The sequence below is a fragment of the Aquarana catesbeiana genome, linkage group LG07, assembly GCF_042186555.1.
Source record: "Aquarana catesbeiana isolate 2022-GZ linkage group LG07, ASM4218655v1, whole genome shotgun sequence".
NCBI classification, from domain to species: domain Eukaryota; kingdom Metazoa; phylum Chordata; class Amphibia; order Anura; family Ranidae; genus Aquarana; species Aquarana catesbeiana.
In genome coordinates, this window is record NC_133330.1 from 73861353 (window position 1) to 73880138 (window position 18786).

The window sequence follows — 18786 nt, forward strand, 5'->3', positions numbered from 1 at the left end:
AGCATCATGCTGTGGGGTGTCTTTCAGCAGCAGGGACTGGGGGATTGGTCAGGGTGGAGGGAAAGCTGAATGGAACAAAGTACAGTGAGATCCTCAATGAAAATCTGTTCCACAGCACTCAGGACCTGAGATTGGGCTGAAGGTTCACCTTCCAACATGACATTGATCCCCTAAGCAGACAGCCAAAACAACACAGGTGTGGCTTAGGGACAACTCTGTGAATGTCCTAAAGTGGCCCAGCCAGAGCCCTGACTTGAACCCACATCTCTTGAGAGACCTGAAAATGGCTGTCCACCAATAGCCCCCATCCAACTGACTGATCTTGAGAAGATTTGCAAAGAAGCATAGAAAATCCCTCAAATCCAGGTGTGCAAAGCTTGCTGCGTCATACCCAAAAAGTACCAAGTAAAGGGTCTGAATACATGTGATATTTCAGTTTTTTTTCTTTTTAATAAATTCACAGACATTTCTAAAATTCAGTTTTCACTTGTCATTATGGTGTACTGGTGTAGAATAATGAGAAAAAATGCATTTAAACAACTGTAGTATCAGACTGCAACATAACAAAATTGAAAAAATTTAAAAAAGGTGAGGGGGGTTTGAATACTCTATTGCCTTGTACACACGAGCAGAATTTCCGACAGAAAGAGTCCAATGGGAGCTTTTCATCATATATTCCGACTGTGTGTATGCCCCATTGGACTTTTTCTGTCGAAAATTCAGACGACTTAGATAGAGAACATGTTCTATATTTTTCCGACGGAACAAATTACTATCGGAAAAAATGCTCGTCTGTATGCTGTTCTGACATACCAAAAACGACGCATGCTCTGAAGCAAGTACGAGACGGAAGTTATTGCCTACTGGCTATTGAACTTCCGTTTTCTAGTCCCGTCGTACGTGTTGTACGTCACCGCGTTCTGGACAGTCAGAATTTGGTGTGACCATGTGTATGCAAGACAGCTTGAGCGGAATTCCATCAGAACTCTGTCGTAAAAACCTTCAGAGTTTATTCCGATGGCAAAACCGGTCGTGTGTACAAGGCATTTGAATGCATCATATTGCAATAGATGTTCAAGCTAACTTCAGCAACTTCCTTGGCCAGTTCCTACTCTACTTTGCACACTAACTTGAACTTGATTGGGTCACACCTCCCACTAAAGGAGCAACTTCACATTTACGTGTGTGGGGCGTTAACGCCCATCTTGGCCAGCCTGACACAGGCAGGACTGCAGACACTCTAGGAAGCACCTTCAACCAGTAGAGATAAGTAGGGACTTGTGTAAGTGCTGCATCAGTCTGTATATGCATTTGTTGCACCACTGCCACCAATGTCTACTGCCTGAGAATACCCTTGGTCATGAATGGCCAAGAATGTCGTAAAACAACTGTGGTGAAATAAAACACAAACATTTGTATAGCTCAGTGATGGCGAACCTTGGCACCCCAGATGTTTTAGAACTACATTTCCCATGATGCTGATGCACTCTGCAGTGTAGTTGAGCATCATGGAAAATGTAGTTCCAAAACATCTGGGGTGCCAAGGTTCGCCATCACTGGTATAGCTTGTTACAGGTGGAAAGGGCTCAAGTACACATTCTTGGGTGACACACGAAGATAGTACACCCAAACTTTTCACTCTTAAGCCGGCCATATATGGATTGAAATTCGACTGATTCAGCAGGGACCAAACTAATTTTGATCCATGTATGGCCACCCTGGTCTATCAATTGGATTGTGTTCAACCAGACTGTCAGGTTTTTCCCAAATGATTAGTGCCGCTGACTATAGACGACAGCACTACTCATTGTGTTCTGCTATCAGGGAAGGCTCTCCGTGCTCCTCACTGGCAGAACATAATTGCTCCATGGGAGGGATTTTCCCATCAACACTGACTGTGTTGAAGGGGGAATTGAGCAATTTTCTTTTCTTCCACTCGTGGTGAAAGGGAAGAAAATTGAATAATCTATGGCCTGCCTTACTTGCACCTAGGGAGATCCAAGAAACAGGTTTTCTTAGTACTCCACTTCCTATTGCATAGTATTCAAGGTCTCTTTAATGTTAACTATATTTGTACAACACTTTTTAATTGTTTTGTACTCTTAAGTCAGCCATAGATGGTTCGAATCTCGTCTGGTTCAGCAAAGACTGGGCAAGATTCAAACCATGTATGGGCAGGCTTATTGTACCCAAGTCTATTGATCAATCGCTCAACTTGGGTGAAACCAGCCTGTAGGATTTTTTTTAATGTTTGCCATCAGCTATATCCACTAGCAATACTCGTTGTGTGTTCTCCCGCCCGGGATGACTCCTCCCGCCTCCCCACCACGAGAACACAATGCGAGAGGTATTCCCCCATCAACAATGACTGTGTTGATAAGAGAAACAAGCAATTTTTGTTCCTGCAACCCGTGGTCTATGGCCAGCTTTAGTCTATCTCTAACAAAAAACATAGTATAAAATAAATGTTAAGCAGCTTGATCTGTGAGTATGGGTAGATTTAGTGGCGCTAACAGCTAATCTGGCTTTTTTTGCTCCATTAAGTAACAGCTCACGAGTCACTATACAAAAATGTACAATAAATACACACACAAATACATGTACAAAAGTATGTGCATATCTATGCAAAAGTCATCATGTTCACATCCACATTATTTAATGAAAACAGTAGCAAACGCAAGCCAACTAACTTTATGAGCTAGGAATGCCCCAGTTACATGGATCATGAATAATTAACCACTTGCTTACTGGGCACCTAAACCCCCCTCCTGCCCAGACCAATTTTCAGCTTTTAGCGCTGTCACACTTTGAACGACAATTGTATGGTCATACAACACTGTACCCAAATTACATTTTTAGCATTTTTTTCCCCACAAATAGAGCTTTCTTTTTGGTGGTATTTGATCAACTCTGGGTTTTTTTTTTTTGTTAAAAAAATTTAAAAGGGCCGAATTAAAAAAAAAAAATACAAAACAGTTTTATATTTTGTTAATAAATGCAAACGGGTAATTTTTCTTCTTCATTGATGTACGCTGATGAGGCTGCACTGATAGGCTGCACTGATGGGCACCGATAGGCTGCATTAATGGGCACTGATAAGGTGGCACTAATGGGCACTGATAAGGTAGCACTGATGGGCACTGATGAGGTGGCACTGGTGGGAACTGAGAGGTGGCAGTGATAGGTGGCACTGATGGGTGGTACAAATGGGCACTAATGGGTGGCACTGATAGGTGGCACTGACAGTCAGCAGTGATGGGCACTGATGGGTGGCAGTGATGGGCACTGATAGGCAACTGGTAGGTGACACTGATAGGCAGCACTGCTAGGTGACACTGATGAGGCACTGATTGGTACCACTGGTGGGCATTGATAGGTGGCACTCGTGGGCATTGATAGGTGGCACAGATTTTTTACACTGTTATGTACTAGTGGACATTGATTTGTGGCACTGGGGGCGCTGGCACGTGGCACTGGCAGGCGGTACTGGTGGACACAGATGAGGCGGCTTCGCCTCTTCCTCTTCGGGACCGATGTAACTTCAACAGAAGCCGGTAATCAGCTTTTTTTTTTCTCACGCTGTCAGCGTGAGAAGAAAAAAAAACAATTACCGATCTTCTGTTTACATCACATGATCAGCTGTCATTGGCTGACAGCTGATCATGTGGTAAGAGTCTCATTGAGCGGGGAGCGTGCAAAGGGGAGGATGTCTATTGACGGCTTCAAGGCAAAGTAGATCCGCGCTGTAGTCGTCATTCTGCAATAGCGCAGATCTGAAGGGGTTAATATGCAAAAAATTATTGGAGTAATCCACCAAGTTCTTTTTTTACCACTTGCAGCCCTTATACCGTTGTCTGTTGTCAAAACAACAAATGAAAAGTTTACTATAGTGTAACAGTTATAATGGTTGAAAAGCACATATACAGTTGCAATAAAAAGTATGTGAATGAAATTTGGAATGATATGGATTTCTGCACAAATTAGTCATAAAATGTGATCTGATCTTCATCTAATTCACAACAATAGACAATCACAGTCTGCTTATACTAATAACACACAAATAATTAAATGTTACCATATTTTTATTGAACACACCATGTAAACATTCACAGTGCAGGTGGAAAAAGTATGAGAACCCATGGATTTAATAACTGGTTGAACCTCCTTTGGCAGCAATAACTTCAACCAAACATTTCCTGTAGTTGCAGATCAGACGTGCACAACGGTCAGGAGTAATTCTTGACCATTCCTCTTTACAGAACTGTTTCAGTTCAGCAATATTCTTGGGATGTCTGGTGTGAAATGCTTTCTTGAGGTCATGCCACAGCATCTCAATCGGGTTGAGGCCACTCCAGAAGGCGTATTTTCTTCTGTTTAAGCCATTCTGTTGTTGATTTACTTCTATGCTTTGGGTCATTGTTTTGTTGCAACACCCATCTTCTGTTGAGCTTCAGCTTGTGGACAGATGGCCTTAAGTTCTCCTGCAAAATGTCTTGATAAACTTGGGAATTCATTTTTTCTTTTTCTGATGATAGCAATCCGTCCAGGCCCTGACACAGCAAAGCAGCCCCAAACCATGATGCCCCCACCACCATACTTCACAGTTGGGATGAGGTTTTGATGTTAGTGTGCTGTGCCTCTTTTTCTCCACACATAGTGTTGTGTGTTTCTTCCAAACAACTCAACTTTGGTTTCATCTGTCCACAGAATATTTTGCCAGTACTGCTGTGGAACATCCAGGTGCTCTTGTGAAAACTGTAAACGTGCAGCAATGGTTTTTTTAGACAGCAGTGGCTTCCTCTGTGGTATCCTTCCATGAAATCCATTCTTGTTTAGTGTTTTATGTATCGTAGATTCGCTAACAGGGATGTTAGCATATGCCAGAGACTTTTGTAAGTCTTTAGCTGACACTCTAGGATTCTTCTTCACCTCATTGAGCAGTCTGCGCTGTGCTCTTGCAGTCATCTTTACAGGATGCCCACTCCTAGGGAGAGTAGCAGCAGTGCTGAATTTTCTCCATTTATAGACAATTTGTCTTAACGTGGACTGATGAACAGCAAGGCTTTTGGAGATACTTTTATAACCCTTTCCAGCTTTATGCAAGTCAACAATTCTTAATCGTAGGTCTTCTGAGAGCTCTTTTGTGCAAGGCATCATTCACATCAGGCAATGCTTCTTATGAAAAGCAAACCCAGAAATGGTGTGTGTTTTTTATAAGGCAGGGCAGCTGTAACCAACACCTCCAATCTCATCTCATTGATTGGACTCCAGTTGGCTGACACCTCACTCCAATTAGCTCTTGGAGATCTCATTAGTCACATACTTTTTCCACCTGCACTGTGAATGTTTACATGGTGTGTTCAATAAAAACATGGTAACATTTAATTCTTTGTGTGTTATTAGTTTAAGCAGACTGTGAATGTCTATTGTTGTGACTTAGATGAAGATCAGATCCCATTTTATGACCAATTTGTGCAGAAATCCATATCATTCCAAACGGGTTCACATACTTTTTATTGCAACTGTATAGAGGTCTATCTATAAGACCTGAGGAAGAAAGAGGACTAGAGGGATTTGGTTCCAAAAGAGGAGCTATAGCTATCATGTACACACTGATTTTAGGGTTGTTGCCTAATTCTGCAGATGTTAAAAGATTACCCCCTACAGTTTCTATTTACCCATCTTACAGATTCTTAGCAGGGAGCCATAAGAAGAGGGTTTCTGGACCTCGGAATTGAGGATTTTGGTGCACAATGTTAGATCTCCCTGGGTGTACAGCCTATCCCTACCCTATCCTGCATCATTTATTTAACTATTGGCCAGTGAGGATTCAAAACAGTGATTACTCAATAGTGAGGCAAAAGAGGTGGGAAAGGTTTTTTATCTTGATATAAAAAGTAGATAGAAATTTGCATACCACTCTGAGATTCTGGAATATTGAGGTATGCAAAATAAAACGTAAACTAATATGTAGGTAGATAAGAGCAGAAGATCCCGGGAGCTGCACAGCGGAACAAGACCTGTTGTGTATAGACAAGTGGCAGTCTCAGCCTGTGCCCCTGCAAGGCCATGCCCCCAATGTGTTTCACTCTGCCCACTGGAGTTTACTCGTGGGGATGCAGTCTCCTGTTGGAGGGGGCGGTTTATAAAATGTTATAATAATATGTAGGCACCTAGGGATACCTGCTATTCTTTGACAGTGGCACATTAGTAAGGTAAATATAACCAAATTTCACTTTTAGTGGCTTAGTTGGTGAGTCAATCACCTTGCATTAACAGTAATAAAACCATCTCATTATTATGTTTTATGTTTTCCAAGATAGTTAGTTTGTGGGTTTTCTTCCCTTGTTCACAAAATACAGCACTGAGTACCTGAGAGGTCAGTTGACAAGCACATAGGGAGAGAGCCCTTATTCCTGTGTAAGCTTCAACCAGAGCAACTTGCAAATGAGTGTCAAATAGAGGGACAGAGAAGTGAATGGTTTAGTTATCATTTTACAGATCTTGTTAATATTGTATTAAACTAATATACACCTGGAACACAGGGCTTTATTAATATTATATGTGACATGTTCATTAAAATGGAACAGAGATAGTTTCCTTCCAAGAGAGACTTTAATCTCATTGAACATGGTATCCTTGTACATCATTACAATTCAATCAAGTGTTCATTGTTATTAAGCAACTGAACTCTATATCTTTTTTTTTTAAATCAATAAAAAGGAACATTAATTATGTTTGTTATGTAATATCTTGTGCATGATGATTGCCAATACAATGAATAACATGTTTATTTTAGTAGATGCTAATCCATATAACCTATCCTAGATAAACATATTAATTGGTGTTCCTAAGCCAGTGGTTGAATGATGATGAAAGACACCTACTGTCTGATTTTGTTTCATTTATACAGATGAAAAGAAACTTGATATCAAATACAAACCAAACAAATGTTTGACAACATTATGAACAAGGCTCTTAAAATCTTCTTCAAATGTGGGAGCGTGTTCGGAAACGTCAACAAGTTATGAAAAGCCCAAAGCTCAGCTAGTGAAACGTCTGTTGCTGACTATTGTTTGGTGATCATTAACGCCATTGCTGGTGTGTGTTGCATCACGTAGACCAAATTTGTATTTGGAAACTTAGAGCTGAGAGACTACAGAGCACAAGGGGATGATGTGTAATGGGAAAATCAACAGTATTATAAATCTTGTCTTATATTATACAGAATTATTATGGTTTTAGTGAAGTGACACATTGTACTGATGACATCCAGTCTAATGGTTCTATAGGGGGGTATGCAGACTAAAAGAGATACTTCAAAAAATCCCCAACGACACACATAGCAGAAGTGTCCAAATGGAGGTATAACTGGATGAAGGAATATATTCTCGAAAGATTATATACAAAGGCAATCATTTATTTGTTTGAGTAAGCCACAAATAACTGAACACTTGGCCAGTTATGCTACAAAATTCAATAGCTATTTTAGTGTTTGTGCTGCAAAGTTTTTGTCCCCACAAATCCAGGTTTGAAAAATAGTCAGGGGTGTTTGTTGGAGAATCCTATAAATTTCAAATACTAGGGGGTGATTTTAGCACATGATTCTGGCCTACATCAACAGTTTGCGGACCGCCCATCGTACATTTACTGGTGAGGGGCAGCCGCTCTGTGCCAGATCACGTACAGTGAGGGAAAAAAGTATTTGATCCCCCACGGATTTTGTACGTTTGCCCACTGACAAAGAAATGATCAGTCTATAATTTTAATGGTAGGTATATTTTAACAGTTAGAGACAGATTAACAACAAAAAAATACAGAAAAATGCATTTCAAAAAATGTATAAATTGACTTGAATTTTAATGAGTGAAATAAGTATTTGATCCCTTCGCAAAACATGACTTAGTACTTGGTGGCAAAACCCTTGTTGGCAATCACAGAGGTCAAACTTTCTTGTAGTGGGCCACCAGGTTTGCACACATCTCAGGAGGGATTTTGTCCCACTCCTCTTTGCAGATCCTCTCCAAGTCATTAAGGTTTTGAGGCTGATGTTTGGTAACTCGAACCTTCAGCTCCCTCCACATATTTTCTATGGGATTAAGGTCTGGAGACTGGCTTGAACACTCCAGGTCCTTAATGTGCTTCTTCTTGAGCCACACCTTTGTTGCCTTGGCCATTTGTTTTCGGTCATTGTAATGCTGGAATACTCATCCACAACCCATTTTCAATGCCCTGGCTGAGGGAAGGAGGTTCTCACCCAAGATTTGACGGTACATGGACCCATCCATCGTCCCTTTGATGCAGTGAAGCTGTTCTGTCCCCTTAGCAGAAAAACACCCCAAAGCATAATGTTTCCACCTCCATGTTTGATGGTGGGGATAGTGTTCTTCGGGTCATAGGCAGCATTCCTCCTCCTCCAAACACAGTGAGTTGAGTTGATGCCAAAGAGCTTGATTTTGGTCTCATCTGACCACAACACTTTCACCCAGTTCTCCTCTGAATTATTCAGATGTTCATTAGCAAACTTCAGACAGACCTGTAAATGTGCTTTCTTAAGCAGGGGGACCTTGTGGGCACTGCAGGATTTCAGTCTTTCATGGTGTAGTGTGTTACCAATTGTTTTCTTGGTGACTATGCTCCCAGGTGCCTTGAGATCATTGACATGATTCTCACATGTAGTTCTGGGCTGATTCCTCACCATTCTCATGATCATTAAAACTCCATGAGGAGAGATCTTGCATGGATCCCCAGACCGAGGGAGATTGACAGTTATTTTGTGTTTCTTCCATTTGCGAATAGTTTCACCAAATGTTGTTACCCTCTCAAAAAGCTGCTTGGGGATGGTCTTGTAGCCTATTCCAGCCTTGTGTAGGTCTACAATCTTGTCCCTGACATCCTTGGACAGCTCTTTTGATTGGCCAGGGTGGTGAGATTGGAACCTGATTGATTGCTTGTGTGGACAGGTGTCTTTTATACAGGTAACAAGCTGAGATTAGGAACACTCCCTTTAAAAAGTGTTCCTAATCTCAGCTCATTACCTGTATAGAAGACACCTGGGAGCAAGAAATCTTACTGATAGAGGATCAAATAGTTATTTCACTCAATAAAATGCAAATTAATTTATAACATTTTTGAAATGCGTTTTTCTGAATATTTTTGTTGTTATTCTGTCTCTCACTGTTAAAATAAACCTACCAATAAAATTATAAATTGATCATTTATTTGTCAGTGGACAAACATACAAAATCATCAGGGTATCAAATATTTTTTTCTTTTCAAAATTGTCAGTTTTTTTTTTGTTTATAGTGCAAAAACTAAAAATTGTAGAGGTGATCAAATATTACCAAACAAAAGCTCTATTTTTGGGGAAAAAAGAACAAAAATATTATTTGGGTGTTTGGTGTATGTGATGCAACCCTTTCCTGAATGTTAAAAAAAACAGCCAGTTTGCTTGCACCTTTACAGTGCCTTGAAAAAGTATTCATACCCCTTGACATTTTCCACATTTTGTCATGTTACAATCAAAAACATAAATGTATTTTATTGGAATTTTATGTGATAGACCAACACAAAGTGGCACATAATTGTGAAGTGGAAGGACAATGATAAATGGTTTTCAACATTTTTTGCAAATAAATATCTGAAAAGTGTGGCTTGCATTTGTATTCAGTCCCCCTGAGTCAATAGACTCACCTTTCGCTGCAATTGCAGCTGCAGGTCTTTTTGGGGATGTCTCTACCAGCTTTGCACATCTAGAGAGTGACATTTTTGCCCATTCTTCCCTCAAGCTCTGTCAGATTGGATGGAGAGTAAGGATATGCCGAACACCACCCGGTTCGGGTTCACACCAGAACATACCGAACAGGCAAAAAATTTGGCAGAACACACGAACACCATTTAAGTCTATGGGACACGAACATGAATAATCAAAAGTGCTAATTTTAAAGGCTTATATGCAAGTTATTGTCAAAAAAGTGTTTGGGGACCCGGGTCCTGCCCCAGGCGACATGTATCAATGCAAATTTTTTTTTTTTAAATCAGCGTTTTTTTCGGGAGCAGTGATTTTGTTTAATGCTTAAAGTGAAACAATAAAAAACGAAATATTCCTTTAAATATCGGGCCTGGGGGGTGTCTATAGTATGCCCGTAAAGTGGCGCAGTTTTCCCATGTTTAGAACAGTACCACAGCAAAATTACATTTCTAAAGGAAAAATTGTCACTTAAAACTGCTCGCGGATGTAATGAATTGTCGGGTCTCGGCAATATAGATAAAAATCATTGAAAAAAAGAGCATGGGATCCCCCCCAGTCCATTACTAGGCCCTTTGGGTCTGGTATGAATATTAAGGGGAACCTCGAACCAAAATTTAAAAAAAAATTGTGTGGGATCCACCTAAAATCCATACCAGGCCCTTCGAGTCTGACATGGAAATTAAGGGGAACCCTGTGCAAATTTTTTTTTAAAAATGGCATAGGGGTCCCCCCTAAAATCTATACCAGACCCCTCAGGTCTGGTATGGATTTTAAGGGGAACTCTGCACCATAATTTAAAAAAAATGGTGTAGGGGTCCCCCCAAAATCCATACCAGACCCTTATCCGATCATGCAACCTGGCAGGCTGCAGGAAAAGAGGGGGGACGAGAGAGCACCCCCCACCTGAACCGTACCAGGCCACATGGCCTTAACATGGGGAAGGTGCTTTGGGGTAGCCCCCAAAGCACCTTGTCCCCATGTTGATGGGGACAAGGGCCTCATCCCCACAACCCTTGCCTGGTGGTTATGGGGGTCTGCGGGTGGGGGGCTTATCAGAACCTGGAAGCCCCATTTAACAAGGGGACCCCCAGATCCCGGCCTTCCCCCTTGAGTGAAATGGTAATGGGTACATTGTACCCATACCATTTCACAAAAAAAGTGTCAAAATGTCAAAAAAAAACCAAGAAAAAGCGATCAATCTGCCTCCATGGGAGGCTCCTGCCATATGACATTTCAACACCTTTGACAGTTCTTATATAACTGAGGGCGGGGCCACACGGTGACGTACCCAGGTGACCTCGCCCCCTCTGATGCAAGGGGACTTCCCCATGGCTTCCCCTGGCGTCAGAGGGGGGCGGGACCACCCGGTTATGTAAACATGCTCTTTTTTTCAACAAGTTTTATCTATATTGCCGAGACCTGACAATTTTTCCTTTTTTTACCACAGCAAAATGTAATTTTGCTGTGGTACTGTTCTAAACACGGAAAATGCGCCACTTTACAGGCATACTATAGACACCCCCTAAGGCACCATATTTAAAGGAATATTTTATTTTTATTGTTTCACTTTAAGCACTAAAAAAATCACTGCTCCCGAAAAAACGTCCGTTTTTAAAAAAAAAATTTGCATTGATACATGTCCTCTGGGGCAGGACCCAGGTTTCTAAACACTTTTTATGACAATAACTTGCATATAAGCCTAAATGAGCACTTTTGATTTTTCATGTTAGCGTCCCATAGACTTTAAAGGTGTTCTGAAATTTCCCCGAACACCGCATATTGTTCGGTGTTCGCAGAACATCCGAACAACCAAAGTTCCGCCTGAACATAATGGAGAGCATCTGTGAACAGCAATTTTCAAGTCTTGCCACAGATTCTCAATTGGAATTAGGTCTGGACAATTGGATTTAGGTCTCAAGTCTTTTGTAGACTCTAACAGGTTTTCTTCTAAGCTTGCCCTGTATTTGGCTCCATCCATCTTCCCATCAACTCTGACCCGTTTCCCTGTCCCTGCTGAAGAAAAGCATCCCCACAACATCGCGCTGCCACCACTATGTTTCACGGTGGGGATTGTGTGTTCAGGGTGATGTGCAGTGTTAGTTTTCCACCACACATAGTGTTTTGCTTTTAGGACAAAACATTAAATTTTGGTCTCATCTGACCAGAGCACCTTCTTCCACATGTTTGCTGTATCCCCCACATGGCTTCTCGCAAACTGTAAACGGGACTTCCTTTGGCTTTCTTTCAACAATAACTTTCTTCTTGCCACTCTTCCATAAAGGCCAGATTTGTGGAGTGCACGACTAATAGTTGTCCTGTGGACAGATTCTCCTACCTGAGCTGTGGATCTCTGCAGCTCCTCCAGAGTTACCATGGGCCTCTTGGCTGCTTCTCTGATTAATGCTCTCCTTGCCTATCAGTTTAGGTGGGTGGCCATGTCCTGGTAGGTTTGCAGTTGTGCCATACTCTTTCTATTTTCAGATAATGGATTGAACAGTGCTCCGTAAGATGTTCACAGCTTGGGATATTTTTTTATAACCCAACCCTGCTTTGAACTTCTTCACAACTTTATCCCTGACCTGTCTGATGTGTTTATTGGCCTTCATGATGCTGTTTGTTCACTAAGGTTATTCAACAAACCTCTTCACAGAACAGCTGTATTTATACTGAGATTAAATTACACACGGGTGGACTCTGTTTACTAATTAGGTGGCTTCTGAAGGCAATTGGTTCCACTAGATTTTAGTAAGGGGTATCAGAGTAAAGGGGGCTGAATACAAATGTATGCCACACTTTTCACATATTTCATTGTAAAAAATGTTGAAAACCATTTCTCGTTTTCCTTCCACTTCACAATTATGTGCAACTTTGTGTCGGTCTATTGCAGAAAATCCCAATAAAATACATTTACTTTTTTGGTTGTAACATGACAAAATGTGAAAAATTTCAAGGGGTATGAATACTTTTTTATAGCACTGTAATTGTAAGGGCAGCTAATAGTGTAAAGACTTTCTGTCAGGACTGTTGGCTTTGACTTAGAGATCCTTCCATCATGGGCCAAGGTTAGTGCGAAGGTATTAAAGCGATTCTCCAATCTAAAACAAAAATTTAAATCAGCAGCTACAAATCCTGTAGCTGCTGACTTTTAATAACAGGACACTTACTTGTCCAGGGATCCAGTTCTGTCCTCACCCGGGCTAGTTCTTCACTAGCCCTCGGGTTCCTAGCGCTGGCATCTTAACTATTGGCAGCCAGCTGTGCTGTTTGAGTGGCTTTGACGTGTCCCAGAAAACTGCAGGGAGGGAGAGGGAGAGGAGAACTGTCAAAACTAGGTCCCCCCCCCAAAAAAAAAGTGACCTGCCAAATGTGGAAGAGGAGGAGTTAAAGCAGAACTTCCCCTTTTGGGTGAAGCGCCGCTTTAAAAAAGACATTTTTTTTAAAGATATTTTACAATCAAACTGGTTCAAAATGGCCCCCTTTGCTGGATTTACATTACATTTTCAAATGCCCCTGATGTCACAGACAAAGCCAATTGGCGACTAGCTGGATTTAGTTTACAGAGCACAGTGCCATTTAACTTGATTTTCCTACCTATTTAGCAGGAGCAAAGTGCATTCAGGCACAGTGTTTGAGAAGTCTATGCAAATCTACTTTTCCCCCAATCCCCAGGTTTTGATTATCTCCACACAGTAGAAAGTGCATATCACACCTGATCCAAAACAAGAAGTGTACTTTTAAAGGTCTACCAGATAAGGTAAGTAAACAAAACATTTTTTTTTCTTGCAGTGACTCTATCATGAGAAAACTATTAAGGACACCTTTGCTGACATCTTAGTTATTAATTCCATGAATTAACCTTGAACTAATATAGAGATAAAGAATTCTGACACTCATTTACAGCATGCTTGTTTTGGGTCTGTAATTCAAAAGTATTAAAGCCTGACACAGCTAGGTAACTAGTATTTTCAAAAGTGGGCCGGCAATGGCAGCCCCCATATTTTTCTGATAGAGTCACTTTAGATTTGCAAAAAGAAAAGGAAAAATAAATGAAGATGCTCTGGGATGGATCTAGACTTTAGGCAGATCACTTTATTCATCTAAATTTTTTTTCTAAAGGTTTTCTGCCTTAACTTTTCTGTAAGTTATAAAACAGAAGAGATGCATTAAAATGGATTAACTGATCATGTTTAACATATTTTGTGCTGCGGTTTCAGGAAATATTCAGTTAATGTTTGATTTCTGCAAATGGATTTCATATTAATCACCCTCTATTTATGAGAATGCATAAACTATTATTTATATAAATACCAGGCCTTGTAGGGTTGACCCACAATATCAACCATCTGCTAAACTGTCGTAATAGCATTTTTGAAGTGTGTGTTCATACTTAATAATTCTTTGTAAGAAACAGAATCTACAGGAAGAGGCATTAGAGCTTGGAAATATAACTCTGCCTGTCTAGTGGAATAATTCCCTTCTGCCTGTTGTTTCACAAAAATAGCACAGGAGTGGACGAGACCCAAATGCTGTTTAATTTAAACCATGCTTTTTAACATGCGTGCAAATTACTGCACATATTGTACAAAAGTTTCAGGATTTAATATAAAGTGTAGAATTTACATTACTGCAATTAGGGCCTTCTGTTAAAATAATCATTGACTGTCTTGGGGATGAAACATCTTACCTACAGACCTTGATGTGTTATGCGGAGCTGGCTAACTTTCTCCTAATGCCGCGTACACACGATCGGAATTTCCGTCCGAAAAAACTTGGATGGTTTTTCCGACGGAATTCCACTTAAGCTTGCCTTGGATACACACAGTCACACAAAAGTTCTCTGAACTTTTGAACATCAAGAACGCGGTGACTTACAATACTACGACGAGCCGAGAAAATAAAGTTCAATGCTTCCGAGCATGCGTCAAATTGTTTCCGAGCATGCGTGATTTTTTTGCGCGTCCGAATTGCATACAGATGAACGCATGTTCGGATAGGAACTTTTTCTGACCGAAAAATTGAGAACCTGCTCTCAATCTTTTGCTGGCGGGAATTCCGCCAGCAAAAGTCCGATGGAGCATACACATGGTCGCATTTTCCAACCAAAAGCTCTCATCGGTCTTTTGCTGGCCGAATTTCCGATCGTGTGTACGCGGCATTAGGTTCAAAATAATCTAATTTGCCCACAGAAGAAGGATTTACATTTTATAACAGGGAACTATATAAAAACCTGCAGGAACAACTGTCATAATAACTCCCTCAGGGTAGTCAGGGATATGTCTGCTGTGCTTACTAAATACTGTAGTTATAGCTGTGATCAACAAATATTACTCCACACCCCCTTGCAGCTAACCATTGCAACATTATCTAAAAACTAAAGCTAAAAATGCCTTTCTTACTTACCTGAACACAAGGTTGTATAACAAGTGTTCTGTTTTCTAGACTGCAGTGTGTGGGGTCTTTATTCTGGTGTCCATGAGGGTCAATTCACTAACGTTTACCATATGTGATAACACGGTCATGTAACTAATGTGCATAAATTATTGCATGTGGTAAATAAAGTCCAATTCACAAAAAAAATCAGATTATGTGGTATTTACTGCAAAATGAAAAATGTAAATATTGTCAAAAAAACATGCGGTAAGCTTTTAAGTTCAATTCACAAATGGAACAGAGAGTAAAAAAAAAAAATGATATTTATCACCAGGGTTTTGCTGGCGGTATCACATGCAGTATTTGTCAGACGCAGCCTGGGGTGCCCCCCAATAGCTGGTTGCTAAGGAATGGGCCAGGAAGCATGCCCTCAACATGGGGGGCTACTTTGTTGATGGGGAAAAGGGCCTCTTCCCCACAACCCTGGGCTGTGGTTGTGGGGGTCTGTGGGCAGGGGGCTTATTGGAATCTAGAATGCTCCCTTTAACAAGGGGCCCCCAGATTCCTGCCCCCCATGTGAATGAGTATGGGGTAAAAAATTAAAATGTTCCCCGATGTAGATCCATCGTCAATTGTGAAAGCTTTGCTCGCGATGAACGCTCTCACGGTCTGCCTGCTCCATCGTTTGACAGCTCTTAAATAGGTAAGAGGCGGAGCCACCCGGCGACGTCACTTAGTGGCACCCCTTCATGTGATATCACTGACCGGTGCATGCTGGGTTGGTGATGTCTCCAGGTGGCCTCGCCCCATAGCTATTTAAGAGATGTCACACGATGGGGTGGGCAGACCACAAGAGCGTTTGTGGTGAGCGGAGCTGTCTTTTTCCGGTTTTTCGGGTCCGGTAATGGCGTCGGCGCTGTGATTGACGATGTATCTACATCGGGGGACATTGTTTTTTTATAGGAATTGTCAAAAACTCTCGTACTGTCCTTATTCACATTTATACTTTTTTGGTGAATGGGTAGGGATACTATGTAATCCATTCTCATTCACATAGAGGGGACGGGATCTGGGGGCCTTCTTGTTAAAGGGAGCTTCCAGATTCTGATAAGCCCCCTGACCACAGAGCCCCACAACCACAGCCCAGGGTTGGAGGAAGAGGCCCTTGTCCCCCCATGTTGAGGGCGTGTGGCCTGGTATGGTTCAGGAGAGGGGGCGCTCACTTGTCCTCCCCTTTTCTGACCTGCTGGGCTGCATGCTTGGATAAGAGTAGGGTATGGATTTGGGGGGGCACAACGTTTTTTGGGTTTTTTTTGGCGTGGGCTTCCCTTTAAAATCTATACCAGACCTGAAGGGCCTGGTATGCATTGGGAGGGGACCCCACACAGTTTTTCTTCATAATTTTTAATTGCCGGCATGTTCTTTTTTAGATTCAACTGTAAGCAGGGAACCCACTGACAGCTTATGAGTCATCCGCTGTTAATGGCGTGGCAGCCAGCTTCCCAGCCTGCTCCTTAGCAGCCAGCTCAATGTGATAAATGACCACATGAAAAAATTAGGTAATCACCGATCAATCGAACAAACACCGCATTCGTTACTTAACGCAATATTCTTAGTGAAAACTGATTTCCTGCAAGCGCTATTCTATCACATTTCATTGGCCGTTATTTAACTCTTAGTGAATTGACTCCCATATTACTGCCTAGGTGACATGGACACTTACTATTGACTATCCAGTGTCTTGCAGGGTCCAGAAGATTGTAGCTGCACAATGATGTAATAAAAAAGGGCAGCACTGATTACTGGTCTCCATTCCAGGAATAGGTCCTAGCAAGTGATACATGATGGTGAAATAAGGAAAGCAAAAAAATGGGGATTTATTGTTTTTTTTGTTAAAAATAATGTGTGTGTGGGTGGGTGGTAGCAGGACTGGAGAGGGAAATGTGTATTTGCATAAGCCTAGAAATATGCCTTAAAGAGAAAGTATTGTGTTTTTGTTTATATTTCATTTTTTATTTTAGGGCCCTTTCACACTGGGGCGGAGGCGGCGTCGGCGGTAAAGCGCCGCTATTGTAAGTGGTATATACTCCGCTCCTTCACCGCTCTGAAGATGCTGCTAGCAGGACTTTTTTTCCCGTCCTGCTAGTGCACCGCTTCAGTGTGAAAGCGCCCGGGGCTTTCACACTGGAGATAAAGCTGCAGCACTTTCGGGTCGGTTTGCAGGTGCTATTATTAGTGCAATAGCGCCTTCAAACCGCCCCAGTGTGAAAGGGCCCTTAGTCAGCTAAATATAAAATATTGCATGCAAATACCACAGTTCATATTTGAACATATGGCTAGTAGAAAGAGGCTCCCTTTCATGCATTTAACACAATAATATTGGTTGTTTGGATGAACAGAACACTTTGTTTAACCACTTAAGCTCTGGAAGATTTTACCCCCTTCATGACCAGGGCATTTTTTGCTATTTAGCAATACTTTAACTGGTAATTGCGTGGTCATGCCACACTGTACCCAAATATATATAATTTTGTTTCACACAAATAGAGCTTTCTTTTGGTGGTATTTCAGCAACACTGGGTTTTTTATTTCTTTGCCCTTTAAACGAAAAAAGTCCACAAATTTTGAAAAAAAAAAAACCAACAATATTTTCTACTTTCTGCTATAAAACATATCCAATATAGAATGTAAAAAAAAAAAAGACTAATAATACCACTACAACACTAATACAAAGAGCATTGCTAATAATATACACTGTCACTGTACTAATAACATTGGCTGGGAAGGGGTTAACTTTTAGGGGCAATCAAAGTTTTAACTGTGTGCCTAACAATGTTTACTGTGTTTACTGTGTGTGTTGTGTAATGATTTCACTAAGCAATGTGTTGGTTTTCCCTGCTTTGCAGGGAGAAAAAAATGGCACATTGCCAGTGACAGAAGAGAGCACCGTGCTATTTACCAACGCATAGCTCTCTTCTGTCATACACTCAGTCAATCAGCGGGTGCTGGCCATATATATATAATTAGTTGGGACCCGCTGATCAGCTTGTGCTGCAGAGAATGACAGCACAGCTGGGGTGGCGGGCACACGCAAGCACGTCCCCTACCCAGAAGAGGATCACGTACATGTATGTAATCGGGTGCAGGGGGGCTGCTCTGCTACAGTATACCTGTAATAGGCGAACGCACACTGACAGGAAGAGACAATGAACTACCTAGCGAGCTCAACCGCACCCTGAAAGTTAATTGAGAACTACAAGCCAACAGCCGCAAAGGCTGACGGTACTTGTAGTTTCCTATTCACCAAACTCTGTGAATGAATGACGCAGCTGGGCGGGCGGAGCCCCCACGCGGCTGTGTTTTTTTTTTTTTACATAGTGACAGCGAGTAGTGTGGAGATGCTGCAGGAGTGGGAACGTGTTACATGTTACACCCTAAAAAGGAGTGGAACATGTAACATGTTCTCAAAGGCAAACTTATCCTTTAAACTTTACTCACACTAAACACAGTGGTCTTTGTTTAATGAGCCTGTCCTCCCCTCTGACTATAAATAAAAGTGCTGACTAAAATGTCATATAAGCCCAATCTTGCTGGCCCACATGAAACTCCCATTGGTCAGGCTTATGTTTCAAGTTAAGGAGGTTAGGCCTCTATAACAAAGTAAA